This window comes from Macrobrachium rosenbergii, chromosome 22, assembly GCF_040412425.1.
Source record: "Macrobrachium rosenbergii isolate ZJJX-2024 chromosome 22, ASM4041242v1, whole genome shotgun sequence".
Taxonomy (NCBI): Eukaryota; Metazoa; Arthropoda; class Malacostraca; order Decapoda; family Palaemonidae; genus Macrobrachium; species Macrobrachium rosenbergii.
In genome coordinates this window covers 50,177,003-50,196,188 of record NC_089762.1, presented here as the reverse complement: position 1 = coordinate 50,196,188, position 19,186 = coordinate 50,177,003, and the positions used below count along the sequence as shown (strand labels likewise).

General features: G+C 35.3%; 1 protein-coding gene across 4 annotated transcripts in view; it reads right to left on the bottom strand.

The window, feature by feature from the left end:
- Ent2 (Equilibrative nucleoside transporter 2) overlaps nucleotides 1-19,186 on the bottom strand; it is a 911,561-nt gene that overhangs the window by 136,069 nt on the left and 756,306 nt on the right. The gene's annotated exons all lie outside the window — the stretch shown is intronic.

The following is a 19,186-nucleotide window of genomic DNA, read 5'->3' as shown; positions in this document are numbered from 1 at the left end:
TAAGATGATATTCACTACTTTATTTATTTCCAATTTCCAACTCCTAAAAGTAGCGTTTTTGTACTTTTTTGTGAACCTGTCTGCTAATTTGACATATTACTGGCATATAAGAGCTTGAAAACTAGCGTTTTTGTACATTTTTTTATGAATCTGTTAGTTAATATGACATTACTGCCATACACACACATATATATATATATATATATATATATATATATATATATATATATATATATATATATATATATATATATACAAATATAAAGTGCGTATAATGTTTTAAGTGAAGAAATCGACCCTTTGAAAATCTACGAAAAATTAAGTTTTCCATTTCTTGTTCTTAAACATATAATAATCAGAGAACCTCTTATCTATAAAATCTCCAACCGCACGTCTACCATAATGTCAGAAAAAAAGACCTGACGTGATGTAAAAATTTTAGATTTAAAAGCAAAGGTAAGTCTCTGGATTTATATCCAAAAAAGTAGTAACTGAAAAACTGCGGGCTAAATCTAATTACAGTATCCTGTGACAATCACAAAATCCGATTATTCCAGAGTAATAATTTTACGTTACCATTCACAAAATATATTTTATAGCTTATTATATTAGTTATTACCACATAGCCTTTCACACAAAAGTTTCTTACACTGAAATCGTGTGATGAAGACCGCTGTTTGTCAAACATTCAGACGAGCAAATTCGCAAACGCTTTACTCCGGGAAGCATTTTCCCGAGACGTAACCGAGTACCGTGACCTTTCCCTGAAAAAAGCGGGACGTCATATCTTAAAAACTAACCATAGAATTTTCTTGAAAATAATTTCATCACGTTTCCAACACCCAAATTACCAATGAGTTACTGAACTAACCTAACCAAACCTAACCTAACCTAATCTAGGGCCATGACAAAAAAAAAAAAAAAAAAACCGGGAAAGAATTACTGAACTGAACTAACCTAACCAAACCTAACCTAACCTAATCTAGGGGCATGACAAAAAAAAAAAAACCGGGGCTGGTGCAATACTATCATACATATCAGGAACTTGCCTCCGGGAAAGAAATGGCACTATAACCTGAGCACAAAGGGTGTCACAGCAGAACATTCAAAAAATCGTAAATACCCTTCCCGAGACAGTGGAACGGTTCAACAAACGACCGGGAAATTTACTGCAGAGGAGAGTATGACCATAAACATTCATTTTTCCCGGAGCACATTAAATTTTACAGACATCCCCGGGAGGACAAATACAATAAAAGCGTTCGATGACCGATAAACTTTCAAGTGGCGCGACCGACAGCTTAAATCGGTGGTTCTCAACCAGGAGGGAATTCTCCCTCTGGGAGAATTTCAGTTTCGGAAGGGGGAGGGAATTGTAACCAAGGATTTTTAGTGTTATATCCATTTTATTTTAAATGCACCTTTTGAGGCAGATAATTTTGGAAAGGGGGGAGAGGGGGATGGAGGACATTCTGACATATGGTGAAAGGGTGCATAGGCCAAAAAGATTGAAGAATTGAATATGGAATTTAGGCCAAAGGCCAAGCACTGGGACCTATCGAGGTCATTCACTGCTGAAACGGAAACTGACAGTAAAAGGTTTGAAAGGTGTAACAGGAGGAAAACTTAGCAGTTGGATCTTTTCCTGATATCTTTTTCCTTTTTTAAAACTTTTTTTCTTTTATTTTAATTCTGAAAAACCCACGAATTCGTTCCCAGCGAGTCCTAACGCCGACTGTCCGGCGCTTTTCAGTCTACCTGACATCTGTCAGTCAAGGTAGAAGAAATGAACTAGTTTATTGATCGTTACTCAGTCTTGGCGTTTTTTGTGTTTCCACTCTTTCTCAATGCAAAAGTAAACTCGACCACATACACACACACACACACACACACACACAAGCGCGCGCACACACACACACACACACACACACATATATATATATATATATATATATATATATATATATATATATATATATATATAATTATACATATATATAAATATATTATACATACACACATACATGAATTTCTGACTCACAGCAGGATCGAACCCAGGTCTTTCAATTGAAAGACGAGACCGCTGCCGACCAAGCCACACAAGTCTCGTCTCTCAATTAAAAGACACGGGTTCGATCCTGACGTGAGTCAGAAATTATTTCTGTTCCACACGTGATTGTGCTTTGATTATTTCTAATATACATACACACACATTATATAGACAGTGTATACATGTATGTATATGTATATATATATATATATATACATATATATAGTGTATATATATATATATATATATATATATATATACAGTATATACATACATATACATATATACACATTCATAAACACATATATATACACATATATATATATATATATATATATATATATATATATAAATTACAATATAATTAAGCTTACTAATATCGAACCTTTTAAGGGCGAACTAGAATCCCTTTCTCATTCACTGCAATTTCCTTTCACGGCACGATAAAATCCTTTTTACTGCGCTCTCTCTCTCTCTCTCTCTCTCTCTCTCTCTCTCTCTCTCTCTCTCTCTCTCTCTCTCTCTCTCTCTCTCTCTCTCTCAGGCAAGTGAAATGACCTTTCCCCGCGTTACAGAGCCCTTATCGCATCTCCCAGAGATATAATATTTTTGGGTTTCATGGTCTTTACCAGCCACCGCAGGGTAGTGCAAGAAACTAACTGCATTACAGTCATTGTGGATAGGCTGTTTCTACTTATGATTAATATATATATATATATATATATATATATATATATATATATATATATATATATATATATATATATATATATATATATGTATATATGTATATATATAAAACATATATACATATATATATAAATATATATATATATATATATATATATATATATATATATATATATATATATATATATATATATATATATATATATATATATATATATATATATATATATATATATATATATATATATATATATATATATATATACACATATATACACACACACGTTTTGAGATATTCATTTCGTGAGGAAATAAAGCAATTAAACGAAATACAAAGATATAAAAGACGTAGCATTCTTTTTCCCACTTGTTTCAATGTACATATTTCATTTTAGTTAAAAAATAAAAATGAAAAATAAAAATAATAAAAAAAAAAGGCGAACATGCAAAAATCATAAAAAAAAAATTAATATTTTAAACACTCGCCTAACGAGGCAAAGGTTAAATACATCATCATCAAGCCTACATACTAAACCAAACATGCTTCCTGGCGCGCGATTTATTAATATTTAAACGCGTAAATATTTTCCTTCCAAAGAATTATGTAAATTAAGCGCCGGTTCAAAGATTTCCCCCCTTTTTAGTTTCCTGTAAAAGAAAACTGCTGCGCCGGCTTTGTCTGTCCGTCTATACTTTATTCTGCCCGCCCTCAGATCTTATAAACTACTGAGGCTAGAGGGCTGCAAATTGGTACGTTGATCATCCACCCTCCAATCATCAAACATACCAAATTGCAGCCCTCTAGCCTCAGTAGTTTTTATTTTATTCAAGGTTAAAGTTAGCCACAATCGTGCGTCTGGCAACTATATAGGACAGGCCACCACCGGGCCGTGGTTAAAGTTTCATAGGCCGCGGCTCATACAGCATTATACCTAGACCACCGAGAGATAGATCTATTTTCGGTGGCCTTGATCATAAGCTGTAGCGGCTGTACAGAAAACTCGATTGCGCCGAAGAAACTTCGGCGCATTTTTTACTCGTTTTTTTTTTTCAGACTTCTGGTATGTACAGGACTCCCTGGAATAAGCCTTACCAGTTTCCAGGCCCTGGAAACTGGAATCCAGGGTAGCATGAGCTCTTTTTAATCACAAGGATTTGTTTCCCCTCGACATTAGGCCTATTGGTTCCCTTTCCACTCATCAAAAGAGGCGCTGGGTATTATGGCATTATTACTGACCAAACTGGCTATTAGGGAGGAAGTAATTAGTAATTACTTACTCCCAAATTACTCTGACTTCCTACATTGTGACCTCAAAGTTGGTATATCTATTAATTAGGTCAAGCAAACATCATAAAAATAACAGCAAAATACTTTCTCTTTAGTTTTCAGTAACAGAAAACTTTTGTGTTGGCTTTGTCTGTCCGTCCGCACTTTTTCTGTCCGCTCTCAGATCTTAAAAACCACTGAGGCTAGAGGGCTGCAAATTGCTATGTTGATCATCCACCCTCCAATCATCAGGCATACCAAATTGCAGCCCTCTTGCCTCAGTAGTTTTCATTTTATTTAAGGTTAAAGTTGGCCATAATCGTACAGGTCACCACGGCCGGCTGAGAGTTTCATGGGCCACGGCTCATACAGCATTATACCGAGACCACCGAAAGATAGATCTATTTTCGGTGGCCTTGATTATGCTATAATACAGAAAACTCGATTGCACCGGTGGTGGCCTGGCATATATCGTTGCCAGATGCACGATTATGGCTAACTTTAACCTTAAATAAAATCAAAACTACTGAGGCTAGAGGGCTGCACTTTGGTATGTTTGATGACTGGAGGGTGGATGATCAACATGCCAATTTGCAGCCCTCTAGCCTCAGTAGTTTTTAAGATCTGAGGGCGGAAAGAAAAAGGTGAGGACAAAAAAGTGCGGAGAAAAAATGTGGACAGAAAAGAGTGCGGACAGAAAAAGTGCGGACTGAAAAAAGTACGGACGGACAGACAAAGCCGGAACAATAGCTTTCTCTTCAGAACACTAAAACTTGATGCCCGGGAGTAAACTTAAAGCTACATTATTCTAGTTGCCCTCTAGTTATAGACTAACCAAACTTTCGAGACATAAGAGTTCAGCTCCAGAATGAGTGAAATGGCCTAAGGTCAAACTTAAGTTAACCAGCAAAATCGTTCGAGCATCAGCAGTGCCTGAAACTCTATTTACATTTACATACGTACAAAGAATATAAACTAGTAGTTACATAAACAAGTAAAAAATGTGCTGAAGTTTCTTCGGAGCAATCGAGTTTTCTGTACAGCCGCTACGGCGCATAATCAAGGCCACCGAAAATAGATCATCTTTCGGTGGTCTCGGTATAATGCTGTATGAGCCACGGCCCATGAGACTTTAAGCACCGCCAGGTGGTGGCCTGGCCTATATCGTTGCCAGAAGCATGATCATGGCTAACTTTAACCTTAAATAAAATAAAAACTACTGAGTCTACAGGGCTGTAATTTGGTATGTCCGATGATTGGAGGATGGATGATCAACATACCAGTTTGCAGCCCTCTAGCCTCGGTAGTTTTTAAGATCTGAGGGCGGACAGCAAAAGTGCGGGCGGATAGACAAAGCCGGCATAATAGTTGTTTTTCAGAAAACCTAAAATGTGTGGCGTACATTAACCTACTTCGAGACAAAATACTGAACGAATCAAACTCTAATTAAAAGGAAGGAAAATATTCTGATGGAGAACGGAGACTTCCAATACAAAATACATTTAGCAGATTTATTCTGTCAAAGTCCAGTGTGACAGAACCTATCTGCTTTTAAGGCTCGAAAAAGAAAAGACCCTCAGCTTCAGATAAGTCGAAGGGAGCAGTGAAGTCAAAACATCGACGCTCTACACATTACTTTGTTGCATTTATATCTCAAAATAATTACGTTTCAAACAATGATATTCATTGTGAAATCCTAAAAAATTAACTATGAAAATATTACAAAATAAGAAACCTACCCTGTTTTCCTATGACACAGTTTGTTTTTAAAGTAATAACAACAAAATATAGGAAATAAAACAGTAACAATATTCAAACTTCAAAAAGAAACCTTCACACATTACGGAAAGGATAATGAAAATGAAGAAAAAGAATCATTCAAAAAAAGTTTCTCAGCGCTGTCAGAAAAAAAGGGGAAAACAACACACTGTTTTTAAGGGTCCTCTTTCCTCGGGTGATAAAAAAAAAAAAGGAGAAAAGGGATTCCCTGAAACAGATAGATCCGAAAACAGGGGAAGAGTTCCAGAGTTTGGAAGTGGAGAGGGTGGCACACCAATCAAAATAACTGACTCCTGACTGAAGACCTCTCATGCAAACACATGCTGAGGTCAAGTCCTGGTATATGAGAGATGAGCGTTTGAATCTTTTTGAGGGTAGTTCTGTATAAACTGAACCTTCTTCTCCTGTAACTTGGTATATACAAGAAGAATGGGTGATATCCAACCATTTGGTAGTGACTCCTTAAGTTCTGTTGATTGTAGTTACTGAAGATTTAATATGAAATAATGTATTTGAATGTTTTTGAGGGTAGTTCTGTGTACACTGTACCTTTTTCTCCTGTAACTTGGTATATACAAGAAGAATGGGTGATATCCAAGCATTTGGTGGTGACTCCTTAAGTTCTGTTGCTGTAGTTACTCAAGATTTAATATGAAATATACCCTAATGTTTTTGAGGGTAGTTCTGTGAACACTGAACCTTGTTCTTCTGTAACTTGGTATATACAAGAAGAATGGGTGAAATCCAATCATTTGGTAGTGACTCCTTAAATTCTATTGACTGTAGTTACTGAAGACTTAATACGAAATATATTTAAATGATTTTGAGGGTAGTTCTGTGTACACTGAACCTTGTTCTCCTGCAACTTGGTGTACACAAGAAGAATGGCTGAAATCCAATCATTTGGTGGTGACTCCCTAAGTTCTATTGCTGTAGTTACTTAAGACTTAATATGAAATTATGTATTTTAATGTTTTTGAGGGTAGTTCTGTGTATCCAGAACGACAGAGGCACATCCAAAATCATCAGATGGAGAAAAAATAGAACGGAAAACACTAATGAACTTAATCCCTTAACATACAAGTACTAAAACTATCAATAAATAAACCTACTGGTATACCAAAGAATAACTATAAGCGGATATTCATTATGTTTTTTTAAAAATATGTAAAATATAAGAGCCTATGGATTACTAACTCAGCGCGTGCATGTTTAACAAGCCTGCGCGCGCGCGCGCGCGCATCAAGATACAAACAAAAGCAGTGTCGATAATTTGTGCCTGTCTAAGAGCCGCCGAATTATAAAAAGGAACCTCCCTCCTCCCCCCCACCACTAAACCTCAATTAAAAGGGGAACACTTTTCCTTAATGAATCCATTCAGACAACTTGCAACTCCTCCTCCCCCCATTCCACCATTCCCCTCCCCACCCCAGAACCACTGGAAATGGTGCTCTCTCTCTCTCTCTGTCTCTCTCTCTCTTTCAAAGCTACACATTACGCCTTTGAAACAAAATTAATTAGCGAGAGTCATTAGTTGAACTTTTGAGACATTTTTTCAAGCATCGGCGGCCTTCAAATTTACTTAATTAAGGTATATGTGTATATGTATATTATATACATATATAAATATATATATATATATATATATATATATAATATATATATATGTGTAAAATATATATATATATATATATATATATATATATATATATATATATATATACACACATACATACATACACATACATACCTACGCGAATACACTATTGCAGAGTTCCCTAATCTAACTTAATGGTCAGTTTCATTACTCTCAGAATTTTCCCACATGAAACGGAAAGGAAAATAAATATATAGGATCTTCATTGGAAATGCTCAACTTTTACAAACAGATTATAAAGACTATAACAACACAATTACAAAGCGATCGATGCAAAACTGAAAAACAAAAATTACCATACCAATTATAAATATCTTAAATATCTTGATACTGAGAAATAAACAAATCTTTTTAATATTTATTACCGAAAAACCATCACATAAATACCAGTCCTCGAAGAATTTTAACTTTTAAGTCTTTATTAATTCTCATAAATTCTCAAAAATGGAATAATATCTACATATCTGTAGACATGTCTATCACAGCTGCACTTGCTACAAGACCGCGTGTTTCTATGCTCCTGAATGTACGCCTGCGCGTGAGCGCGCGTGCGTGCACGCCCGTGTGCGAAGAACTTTGCGTAAGAGGCTACTAAAATTCATCCCCCTCTCTCTCTCTCTCTCTCTCTCTCTCTCGCCGAGACCAATGCTTCACCCCCTGACAGATCAATATTTGACACTAGAGAGAGAGAGAGAGAGAGAGAGAGAGAGAGAGAGAGAGAGAGAGAGAGAGAGAGAGAGAGAAAAGGAAACCGCTCGGATCGAGGAGGGGAGTGAGGGAGCGAAGACGCTGGAGAGAGAGAGAGAGAGAGAGAGAGAGAGAGAGAGAGAGAGAGAGAGAGAGAGAGAGAGGGCATGTTATTTTACGTTGCTGATTCAAATGACTTTCTTCTACTGTAATATTATGCTTAAGTAATAACAGATCTTCTCCTTCCGTATTTTCCATTACATTCTGTAATTTCTTTCGAATTAACACCATAATATTCTTTAGACGCTTGGATTTCGAGTCAGTGGCCCCTTTGGTGGGCTTCTTGTTCCATATGAATAGGGTTCATCTTCTGAATAATAATAATAATAATAATAATAATAATAATAATAATAATAATAATATCTTCCAATAATGAACTAATGAGGCTTAATATCGCCAATAATAATAACTAATAATAATAATAATAATAATAATAATAATAATAATAATAATAATAATAATAATATCTTCCAAGACTGAATTGTGAAGCTTGAAGCGCCAATAATAATAATAATAATAATAATAATAATAATAATAATAATAATGATAATAATAATAATAATAATAATAAAGTGAGACTTGAGCGCCATCTATGAATACCAAGCCGGGCGACAGCATGTGTTCGTCGCAGGAATGAAACTACAAGTTTTAGAATCCACGATGAACGAAGGGCCATAATTAAAATCTCCACTCGACATCCTATCCCCCGGAACATTGGATGGCGAGTTGCGGTTTGACTTTCTTTTCATGAATTGAAAAATTCTATTTACTTTTTGACGTCGTCAGTTGTGGAGTTTGTTCAAAACGAAAGCAAACTGAACGCCATAAAATACCCTGAACTGAAAAATAATAAAATTATTCATATTAAATATAAAATTAACTGAACAAAAGATGAAGAAAATGTGACTAAAATAAAGTAATATGAAAAATACGAGAATCAGGAAAAAATGGAAAAAATTACGATACAAAAACAGATAAGATAATCATAACGAAATAATAAATATCAGAAAAATAAAGAGGAAAAGGTAATTAAAACAAAAATCAAGAACAAACAGTTGGGAAAAGGAATGGAAAATCAAATGGAAAAGTTTATCAAAACAAAAGAAAAAATAAAACCAAAATAAAACCATTATAAATTGATAACCATATCACAAAAAACCATAAACACGAATTGGATGACGTCAGCCACGAAAATGATGCCAAAATTTGAACTGGAATTAAATACATCAATAACAATACTATAAAGATGAAGTAAATATGACAATAACAAAAGAATAAGTGAAAAGGTATCACACAAATTTGAGTTTGAAATCCCAAATCTGGAAATAATTCAAATTTCTAATCCCCTAGCTTGCATAACTCTGAACCGAACTTGTGTAATTTTGATTCGCATAGAGAAACCATTATATCAGGAATCGACATATGCAGGCTGTTGACTTTTTGGACTAATATAAAATAATTATGATGACCCACGTCTGTACGAAATATAAAAAATAATACTAAAATATTTCACTTATCTTTATCGAGTTTAGTTTTTCGTGGAAAAACAATTATATTATGACGAGTCTTTTATAGAATGTGTTCAAAAGAAAACATTTTGTCAATAATAATAATAATAATAATAATAATAATAATAATAAGAGAGAGATTGAGAGAGAGAGAGAGAGAGAGAGAGAGAGAGAGAGAGAGAGAGAGAGAGAGAGAGAGAGAGAGAGAGAGAGAATTTCACAAATATAAACACCAGGGAGGAGGGTCTAAGTCTAAAGCTACAGAGAGAGAGAGAGAGAGAGAGAGAGAGAGAGAGAGAGAGAGAGAGAGAGAAGAGGAATCCTTGTGGGTGGGGATATAACTCTAAAACTACAGAGAGAGAGAGAGAGAGAGAGAGAGAGAGAGAGAGAGAGAGAGAGAGAGAGAGAGAGAGAGACGCCATAAGGACGCCCGTCTGGGTCGATAGGATCAATAATTGTTATGACTTGGAGATATTTCTCAGTCTTCTCCTCCTCCTCCTCCACCTCCTCCTCGCAATACGTGAAAAATCAATTGATACGACTGTCTTCGCCTGGTGGCTGCAATAAATCACGGGCTTTGGCCACGGTGCCCATCCAAATTATTCTAATTAGCGATAGTTCAAAGGACTAAATCCCTCACCCCCGCATCTCTCTCTCTCTCTCTCTCTTAGCTTTAGTTATACTCACCTATCCTCAGGAGTTTGTCCTTTGAAGTTATACCACCTACCCTCAGGAGTTTGTCCTCTCTCTCTCTCTCTCTCTCTCTCTCTCTCTCTCTGTAACCTTAGCTATAAACCCCACCTTCAGGAGTTTGTCTTTTGAAATCTCTCTCTTTCCTCGTATAATATATATATATATATATATATATATATATATATATATATATATATATATATATATATTATATATATATATTATATATGTATATATATATATATATATATATATATAATATATATATATATATATATATATATATATATATATAATATATATATATATATATATATATATATATATATATATATATATATATATATATATATATATATATATGCAATGAACACTGCCTTATTCAGCCTCATACTGCCAAGAAAACTGTAAAACTCCTGTACTGAAAACACTAGCATCAATACCAAAATGTGTCATCGAAAATACATACGCCAATTTCCGATACATGCAATACATACATCAATCATTGAGCGCGTGCAGTGGTACTTGGATATCAAAAACACATTTCTTTCCAAAACTTCCACCTATTGATCAGCCAAGTCTTACAGACTTAATTTACCCAGTTATGTAATTAAGCGAATCTCTATTAAAGCAATCTCATTGGTCCCTACCCACATCAAAAAAAAAAAAAAAAAAAAAAAATAAAAAAAAAAGGGGGTCAGGCTCTTTCTATACTCTTATGAGAGCTTAAATTTTTCACTTTCCCGTTAATAAATAAACAGATACTTCTCAAAGTTTGGTGGGTGAGTGGCTCAATTCTACATCACATACGCTCAAGATATTGAACTGAACTGAATATTTTCCATTGCATATAACCTCCCAACTGATAAAATTAAGGCGTTATTTAGATACATCCATACATATGAATCCGCGTCACGACATAATCTTAGAATGAATTATCATGCTTAAGATAAAAACACACATTGCCTTTATAAATGATACAACCAAGTCTCAATACTACTTAGCGCCAAATCGACAGTAATTCATGCATTACGATCAATTATAACCTTCCCTCTACTACCAGAGCAAAATCATTATTTATCAATTTTTCCTCTTTCCCACTATCTAGTAAAACCATTATTGATAAACACAGGTTGTGTTCCTACATAAAAAAGGGAATTATACGCTGTACAGAAAACTCGACTGCGCCGAACTTGTTTAGCCTGGCTATTGTTTGTGCGCCGTGGGTAGAAATGAGCGCCTCTGATAATGAATACGCAAAAGATGCCATCGGCCATTCACAGCAGAAATCAGACCCAGTCCATTATCGATTGCTCTTCTCTCCTTACAATCAACTACCACAAAAAAACTTACGAACCTGATCAACAATGAGAGTGAAAGGCGAGAGGTAAATGGGAAGAAAAGAGAGAGAGAGAGAGAGAGAGAGAGAGAGAGAGAGAGAGAGAGAGAGAGAGAGAGAGACGTCAAATAATGATGATGAATGACGTACAAGCTCCAGATAACGGCGGGCCGCGATAGGGGAAGAGGAAATAAATAACTACAAACGTATCCATCAACGGGGCCACGCCAGTTTACGATTAATATAAATCCCAAGAGTAAGACATAACCACTTCGTAAATATGGGAATGAGATAATGGGATGAAAGAGGATTTCCTAACAGATAATAACGATCGATTGGCAAATCAAGAGATTGGCGCACTAACGAAGGAGGGAAGTTTTGACTTATATATATTGCAATTCCCACATCGCCAAAACTGAATCGGGACTCGAGAGCCTATTGCAGTATTACATCCTACCACGACAACGAAGCCTGCGCATGCGCAATCGAAGAAGAGATTGGTGCGCTGATGAAGGCAGGAAGTTTTGACTTATGTATTGAAACTAAGGCCTCGACAGGACGGCGGCGGCGTTGTAGGGTTGCTTAGGAAAGGAGAGAAGAGGAGAAGGGGGAGAGAAGAGAAAAGGGAGGGGGGGGGTCCTACTGACATAAAAGGGGATCCGAAAAAGTTAATGAGGCAGAAGTTAAAAATTGCCACGTGCCACTGGAAGAAGAAAGGGGATGCTTTGAAAAAAAAGAAAGAAAAAAAAAAGAGAGGATAATTTGGGTGCAAACAAGGAATAAAATATTCACGAAATATTAATAAGGATGATGATGTGTCGGATATAAATTGGGATACACTCTCTACGCATAATTGGAGATCGGAAAGGAACACGATATAGAGAGAGAGAGAGAGAGAGAGAGAGAGAGAGAGAGAGAGAGAGAGAGAGAGAGAGAGAGAGAGTAAAAACAAAACCAGAAGAGACGTTTATTCTCCAACTCTGACACACAACACAGACGTATGAAGAGGCAGCAATGAGAGAGAGAGAGAGAGAGAGAGAGAGAGAGAGAGAGAGAGAGAGAGAGAGAGAGAGATTTATTCTCCATCTCTCTGACAGACAACACAGACGTATGAAAAAGGCAGCGATAAGAAAGATAAATGGGGGAAACCTACAGTTAGCTTTAAAGCCAAGAACTGAATGAAAGTGGTAGTACTGTGGAGGGGGAGGGGAGGGGGCTAGGGTCTCTTATGAATGGGAAGGAATAATGTGATAAAGAGAAAAATAAATACAATCTATATATATATATATATATATATATATATATATATATATATATATATATATATATATATATATATATGTATATAGTAAAGGTAAATACTGGCACCCATCTATGAGGTCATTCAGTACTGATAGGAAAACTGAGAGTAGGTAGGTTTGACAGGTGTAACAGGAGGAAAACCTCGCAGTAGCACTTTCCACCGTTAGGAGAAGGAGGAAAGTAAGATGGAAGAATATGAATTGAAGTACAGCTAAAGGAACGAGAGGGGTTGCAGCTACGGGCCAAAGGGACGCTGCAACGAATCTAAAGTAATGCCTACAGTGCACCGCGTGAGGTGCACTGACGGCACTAGCCACAAACTTTTATGAATGAGAAAGAATAATGTAAAATGATAAAAATTAAACACAAAAGTATTCTGAAACGTAAACAAGTTTCTCCGGCGCAAGAGAGTCTTCTGTACAGCGTATAATGCTGTATCAAACTCTCAGCCACTGCCCGGTGGTGGCCTGTATTGTTGGCACCATATAGCGATGCCACACGCGCGATTATGGCTAACTTTAACCATGAAATAAAATAAAAACTACCGAGGCTAGCGGGCTACAATTTGGTATGTTTGATGATTGGAGGGTGGATGATCAACATACCAATTTGCAGCCCTCTAGCCTCAGTCGTTTTTAAGATCTGAGGGCGGACGGACAGACAAAGCCGGCACAATAGTTTCCTCTTACAGAAAACTAATAAACCGACCGTAATTCTGAGGGAAAGACCGGACGCAACGCGGAACGAAAAGAGCGATCAATCACCGCATCGGATCCTGGTTTTGCAAAATGACACTTGACAAATAGGGCAGAGCGATCGCGTCTCCCCACACAAAAACTACAACAGATGCGGTTCTTGCCGGGGCAGCTGTAATGCATTCAAATAAAAGTTCCGGTTCTGATGCCGAGAGATGTTGGGGGTTAAGCATTTACAGCTGCAGTTGACTCTAACCCTATCCTCATTGAAGCTGAGAGAGAGAGAGAGAGAGAGAGAGAGAGAGAGAGAGAGAGAGAGAGAGAGAGAGAGAGAGTGACGGGATCGTTGTCATGACCGAATCTAAACAATGAGGTATCAAGCACATGTACAACTTGGCAGCAGATGTTTAGAACATTCGAAATGCATATTGTACACATGTATATACAGTATATACATAATATATATGTATACATATATATATACATATTTATACAAATGCATACGTACATGTATATAAATATTTTAATACATATATTAAAATTTCATACATCAAATATAACCAATTAAGTGCAAATTAAAAAAAAAAAAAAAAATACGCAGCCACTGAAAAATTTAAGGTAACATTTCTAACGTTTCGACACTAGTGCACAGATATTAATCAATCAATCAATCAGCCCGCCTCGCGAAAGCTGAAAGGTTACATTTGTCAGTGAGTACGGAAAAGAATGACACTCAAAAAGCTGATACTTGTCAGTCACTAAACGTGGAATTCAAGGATTACCTATTTGGAGGATAAATGTGGGAACAAGTACTTGTATATATACTGTATATATACACCTATATACATGCATACATATAAACATACATATACATACTTATATACATACATATATAATACACACACATATACATACATATACACATATATATAGGGGTATGTAATTATATAAAGAAATATCAAGAAGAATATTTCAATAACCTCTGTAAAATAAATATATATATATATATACATATAAACATACATATACATACTTATATACATACATATATATACACACATACACATACATACATATACATATACATATAGGGGTACGTAACTACAAGCCAAAGAAATATCAAGAAGAATATTTCAGTAAAATCTGTAAAATAATAATAATAAAAAAAGAATAAAGGGATTAGGTCTCTAAGGAAATCCTTGGCGAGGAATGGGAAGAGGTTAAGTGATTTATGAGCCCGGAGTTAACGGAGAAAGAAGACATAGTCGAGATTAAAGGGCAGGCGATTCTTGGCAGCGTATCTCTCTCTCTCTCTCTCTCTCTCTCTCTCTCTCTCTCTTTTATCCAATTTATATGTGTAAAGGAGCTTTATCTCTTTTTATTATTTTTTTTATAAAGCTTTCATTTTTTTAATATTCTAATTATTCTTTCCATTTACTCTCTCTCTCTCTCCTTTCATCTAATATCTCATTTTTACCCTATATGATCTATCTGGTTTTTGTCTTTATTAATTTTTTTATAAAGCTTTTTTTATATTCTAATTATATTTTTATATTATAATTATATATATATATATATATATATGTACATATAATCTATCTGAATACCCATTATTTCGAATCTAAACTTCATCTATGCCCCTTGTCTCAGTCCCTATACTTTCCTATATGTTTCCATTCTGTAGCTTTCGTATCTACTATATATATATATCCATTATATATTATATAATTATATATACTGTATATATACACACAAAAATAAACACCTGCCCACACAGTTGTTAAATTTACTTAAATAATTTCTCCTGGCTGATAAGGTCTCTACACGACGCCTAATGATAAAATGCTCTCACAAATCAATGAAAATTCGAACTGGCAAATAAGACTGAAATATACTCTTTAAGTCGTATCACTGCCCACTTTTCAAGCGTACAATGGACTCCGAAAGAGCACGGTTTGACCTTCTAAAAACAAATGAAATATGTTTCTTTCTAATTTCAGCGTGGGTGATATATGAGAGAGAGAGAGAGAGAGAGAGAGAGAGAGAGAGAGAGAGAGAGAGAGAGAGAGAGAGAGAGAACAAAGGAAGCTCGTGTCATTTGCATGGTAATTAATGCAAACAAATTTCGCCCCATCGTCCTTTCAATTACACTACCGGGGTAAACAAACGAGAGAGAGAGAGAGAGAGAGAGAGAGAGAGAGAGAGAGAGAGAGAGAGAGAGAGAGAGAGAGAGAGAGAGCACAGCATCAATTTATAAGACTAACCTGGACATAAGAAAAGTTATATTTGCTTCTTAGATAGAAAAAAAAAATATTGTTTTACGTCAAATGATCGTTGTATATTCCCGCAGGACAGAAGTTATGAAAAATCATTCACAATCATCAAAAACACCGAAATAACGAAGTGAATGCTCTTATAACATCGCAGTTTTTAAAATCTATATTATTAACCTTATCATACGATTATTAATATACGTATAATATAGAGTATACAACAGAAGTAATTCAGTTCTTTACCTTCAACAATGGAAATTTAATTATTAAATTTTAATTATTAAAAATTTAAAAAATTAAACATTAAATTTTAATATTAAAAATGAAAAAATTAAATAAATCTTAAATATTAAAAAAATTAAATATAAAATTTTACATATTAAATATAAAATTAAGTATTAAATTTTAAATATTAAAAATTAAAAAAATTAAATATTGATTTTAAATACTAAAAATTTAAAAAAATTAAATATTAAATTTTAATATTAAAAATTTAAAAAAATTAAATAAATTTTTAAAATTAAAAAATTAAATATTAAATTTTTAAAATTAAAAAAATTAAATATTAAAATTTAAATATTAAAAATTCAAAAAATTCAAATATCAAAAATTATAGAGAATTAGAATTACAATATACGATTTACGCCAAAGGCCAAGCGATGGGACCTATGAGGTCATTCAGCGCTGAAAATGAAATCCAGAGTAAAAAGGTTGGAAAGGTGTAACAGGAGGAAAACCTCAAAGCAGTTGCACTACGAATCACTTGTCAGGAGGGGGTGAAAAGTAAGATGGAAGAAAAAATATAAAAAGAGGTATAGTAAGAGAAACGAAAGGAGTTGCAGCTACGGGCCGAAGGGACGCTGCAAAGAACCTTAAGTAATGCCTACAGTGCACCGCATGAGGTGCACTGACGGCCCTAGCCCCCTGCGGGGTACATCTAAAGGGAGTCAATGCTCTCAGATAACATGAGAGAAGGATGCAACTGACATTTTTTTCTTCAGTCTATAAATAGAATTATGTAGGTGTTGGTCATATTACTAATTACCCACAACAGAAAGGCTCTCAGCAAGGAATATTTGCACATAAAACACTTCCACATAAGGAAAACATACGAAAAATTGTCAAAACCTCAGTCAGAAATGCAATATGCTTCATCCACATCCAACAGAAATATTTTAACTTCCATAAAAACTTGTTTACTCAAACCTACAGTCAAATTCTGATATTAGGAACTGATGATAATTTACGCTTTTCAAATCTCTCTACTAAGTTACAACCTTGAAAGAGTATACAAATTTAAACTTGGCTGGGTAAAAATATAATCCGAGATATAATAATTAGAGCACAAGGTTTTGCACATATAGATGAAAGCCCTCGCCATCCTTTGGCCTACAAAGGATGTGGACGAATTTTCAGAATGGAATTACGTCACCCATGTTAGGGGATATGACCCTGAAAAAATTATGAATCACAATTTTGAATATGATGCCGCAAAAAATTATGAAACAATATTTTGGAAATGGTTCTGCAAAAAATTATGAAACAAAATTCTGGATGTTACATTGTAAAAAATTATGATACAAAATTTTGGATATGACCCTGCAAAAAATTTTGAAACAAAATTTTGGATATGACCCTGCAAAAAAATTCTGAAAGAGTATTTAATTTTTCAGTTAAATTTCAGGGCTATCTTGGGCTCCGGGAAAATAAGACTGCAATTTACTCCATAATCTAGACAGATATAGCAACGTAAAGAGCAAGCATTACAACTTTCCTGTCTCTCTCTCTGTGGCAGAGAGCAATTCAAAACCCAATACCATCCTTCGGATTTAAATTTATATCCGCCGCTTCCTCTACTTCGAAAATTTACTAACCAAAAGTTGGAATTTTTGTAAAGAGGCCTTTCATTTTGAGTAATAAACGCGTTTAAGGATTAGGAATTTAATTTCCCCTCATCAATTATGAAACCCAGTAAAATCAACAACATCTTGCAAAAATGACAGCAGGAAAACTGAATAAGCAAAATTACTCAGCATAATCAGGATAAAAATTTGGAAATTTAATTAAAAACTGAATAATTACCTCATCGAGCACAGCATTTTCAGGCAGCACAGAACACCCTCTGAAACTTATGACGTCGATATTCATAACACTGCCACCAAGAGAATGCCACAGCAATCCACAAAGCTGCCCTAAAATGGAAAACTGCAGTATCTGCAAAATTTTCGAAATTGAGATGTGCCACCTATTGGGCTCGTGAAACTAATACACAAGTTACTGCAGTTTCAGAATGATTCTTCGATGCTTTCCACGAATATTTAAGGGGTCCTAATTGCCGTATCTGCAAAATCAGTAGTAAGGCAAGGGAGTATCTACCATCTTTCTCAGTTTGTATTTTTGCAGATACTGCAGTCTTCCAGTTTAGGGCAGTAAAGGGATTACAAGTTGAAATAACAAGCATCATTTGCTTATACGCTGTCACAATCATTCCCACGGTTTCTCAGAGCCTGTCTGGGGGATATCAGGCTAAACGCTGATGGCCGTTAGGAAGCTAACTGCAGCTTAATTCCATTCTTTTCCCCCCCACTGTCGTCCCAAAAACAGGGAAAGGGCCAAAGGGCCATTATGGGGTGAGGGAGCCACGGAGATCCGTAAAATCTATCTCCTAATGAGGTCATAAATTCTCTCATCCTTCACCATCCGTGAGGATGTCCAGATGGCGCTTTTGCAATCGAGGACAAACGAGCGGTTCTCTAGAAAAGGGATGGAGGACCAAAGGGATAATAGGAGGGGGACACAGAAAGGAAAAGGGGGAAATAAAGAAGGAAGGAAGAGGAAACGTCCAAATTCATAACGTGACATAATACTTGGGCGTGTCTTATGAGAACTACTCAATCAGAGAGAGAGAGAGAGAGAGAGAGAGAGAGAGAGAGAGAGAGAGAGAGAGAGAGAGAGAGAGAGAGAGAGAGAGAGAATACAAATAACAGAAATAAGTCAAGATTAGGGTGGTGTCCAATTTGCAAAATGGCTAAAAAGTCTACCAGTTAGAATCCTTTTATTTTTTCAAGTAATCATCACTAATGGTCGACTTTAAGAAAAAATAAGCGTTAAACGAGTACTGTATTCCATTTAGACGCGAAAACATACAACATGAAACTGTAGAACGCATTTAGAACCTTACTTTCA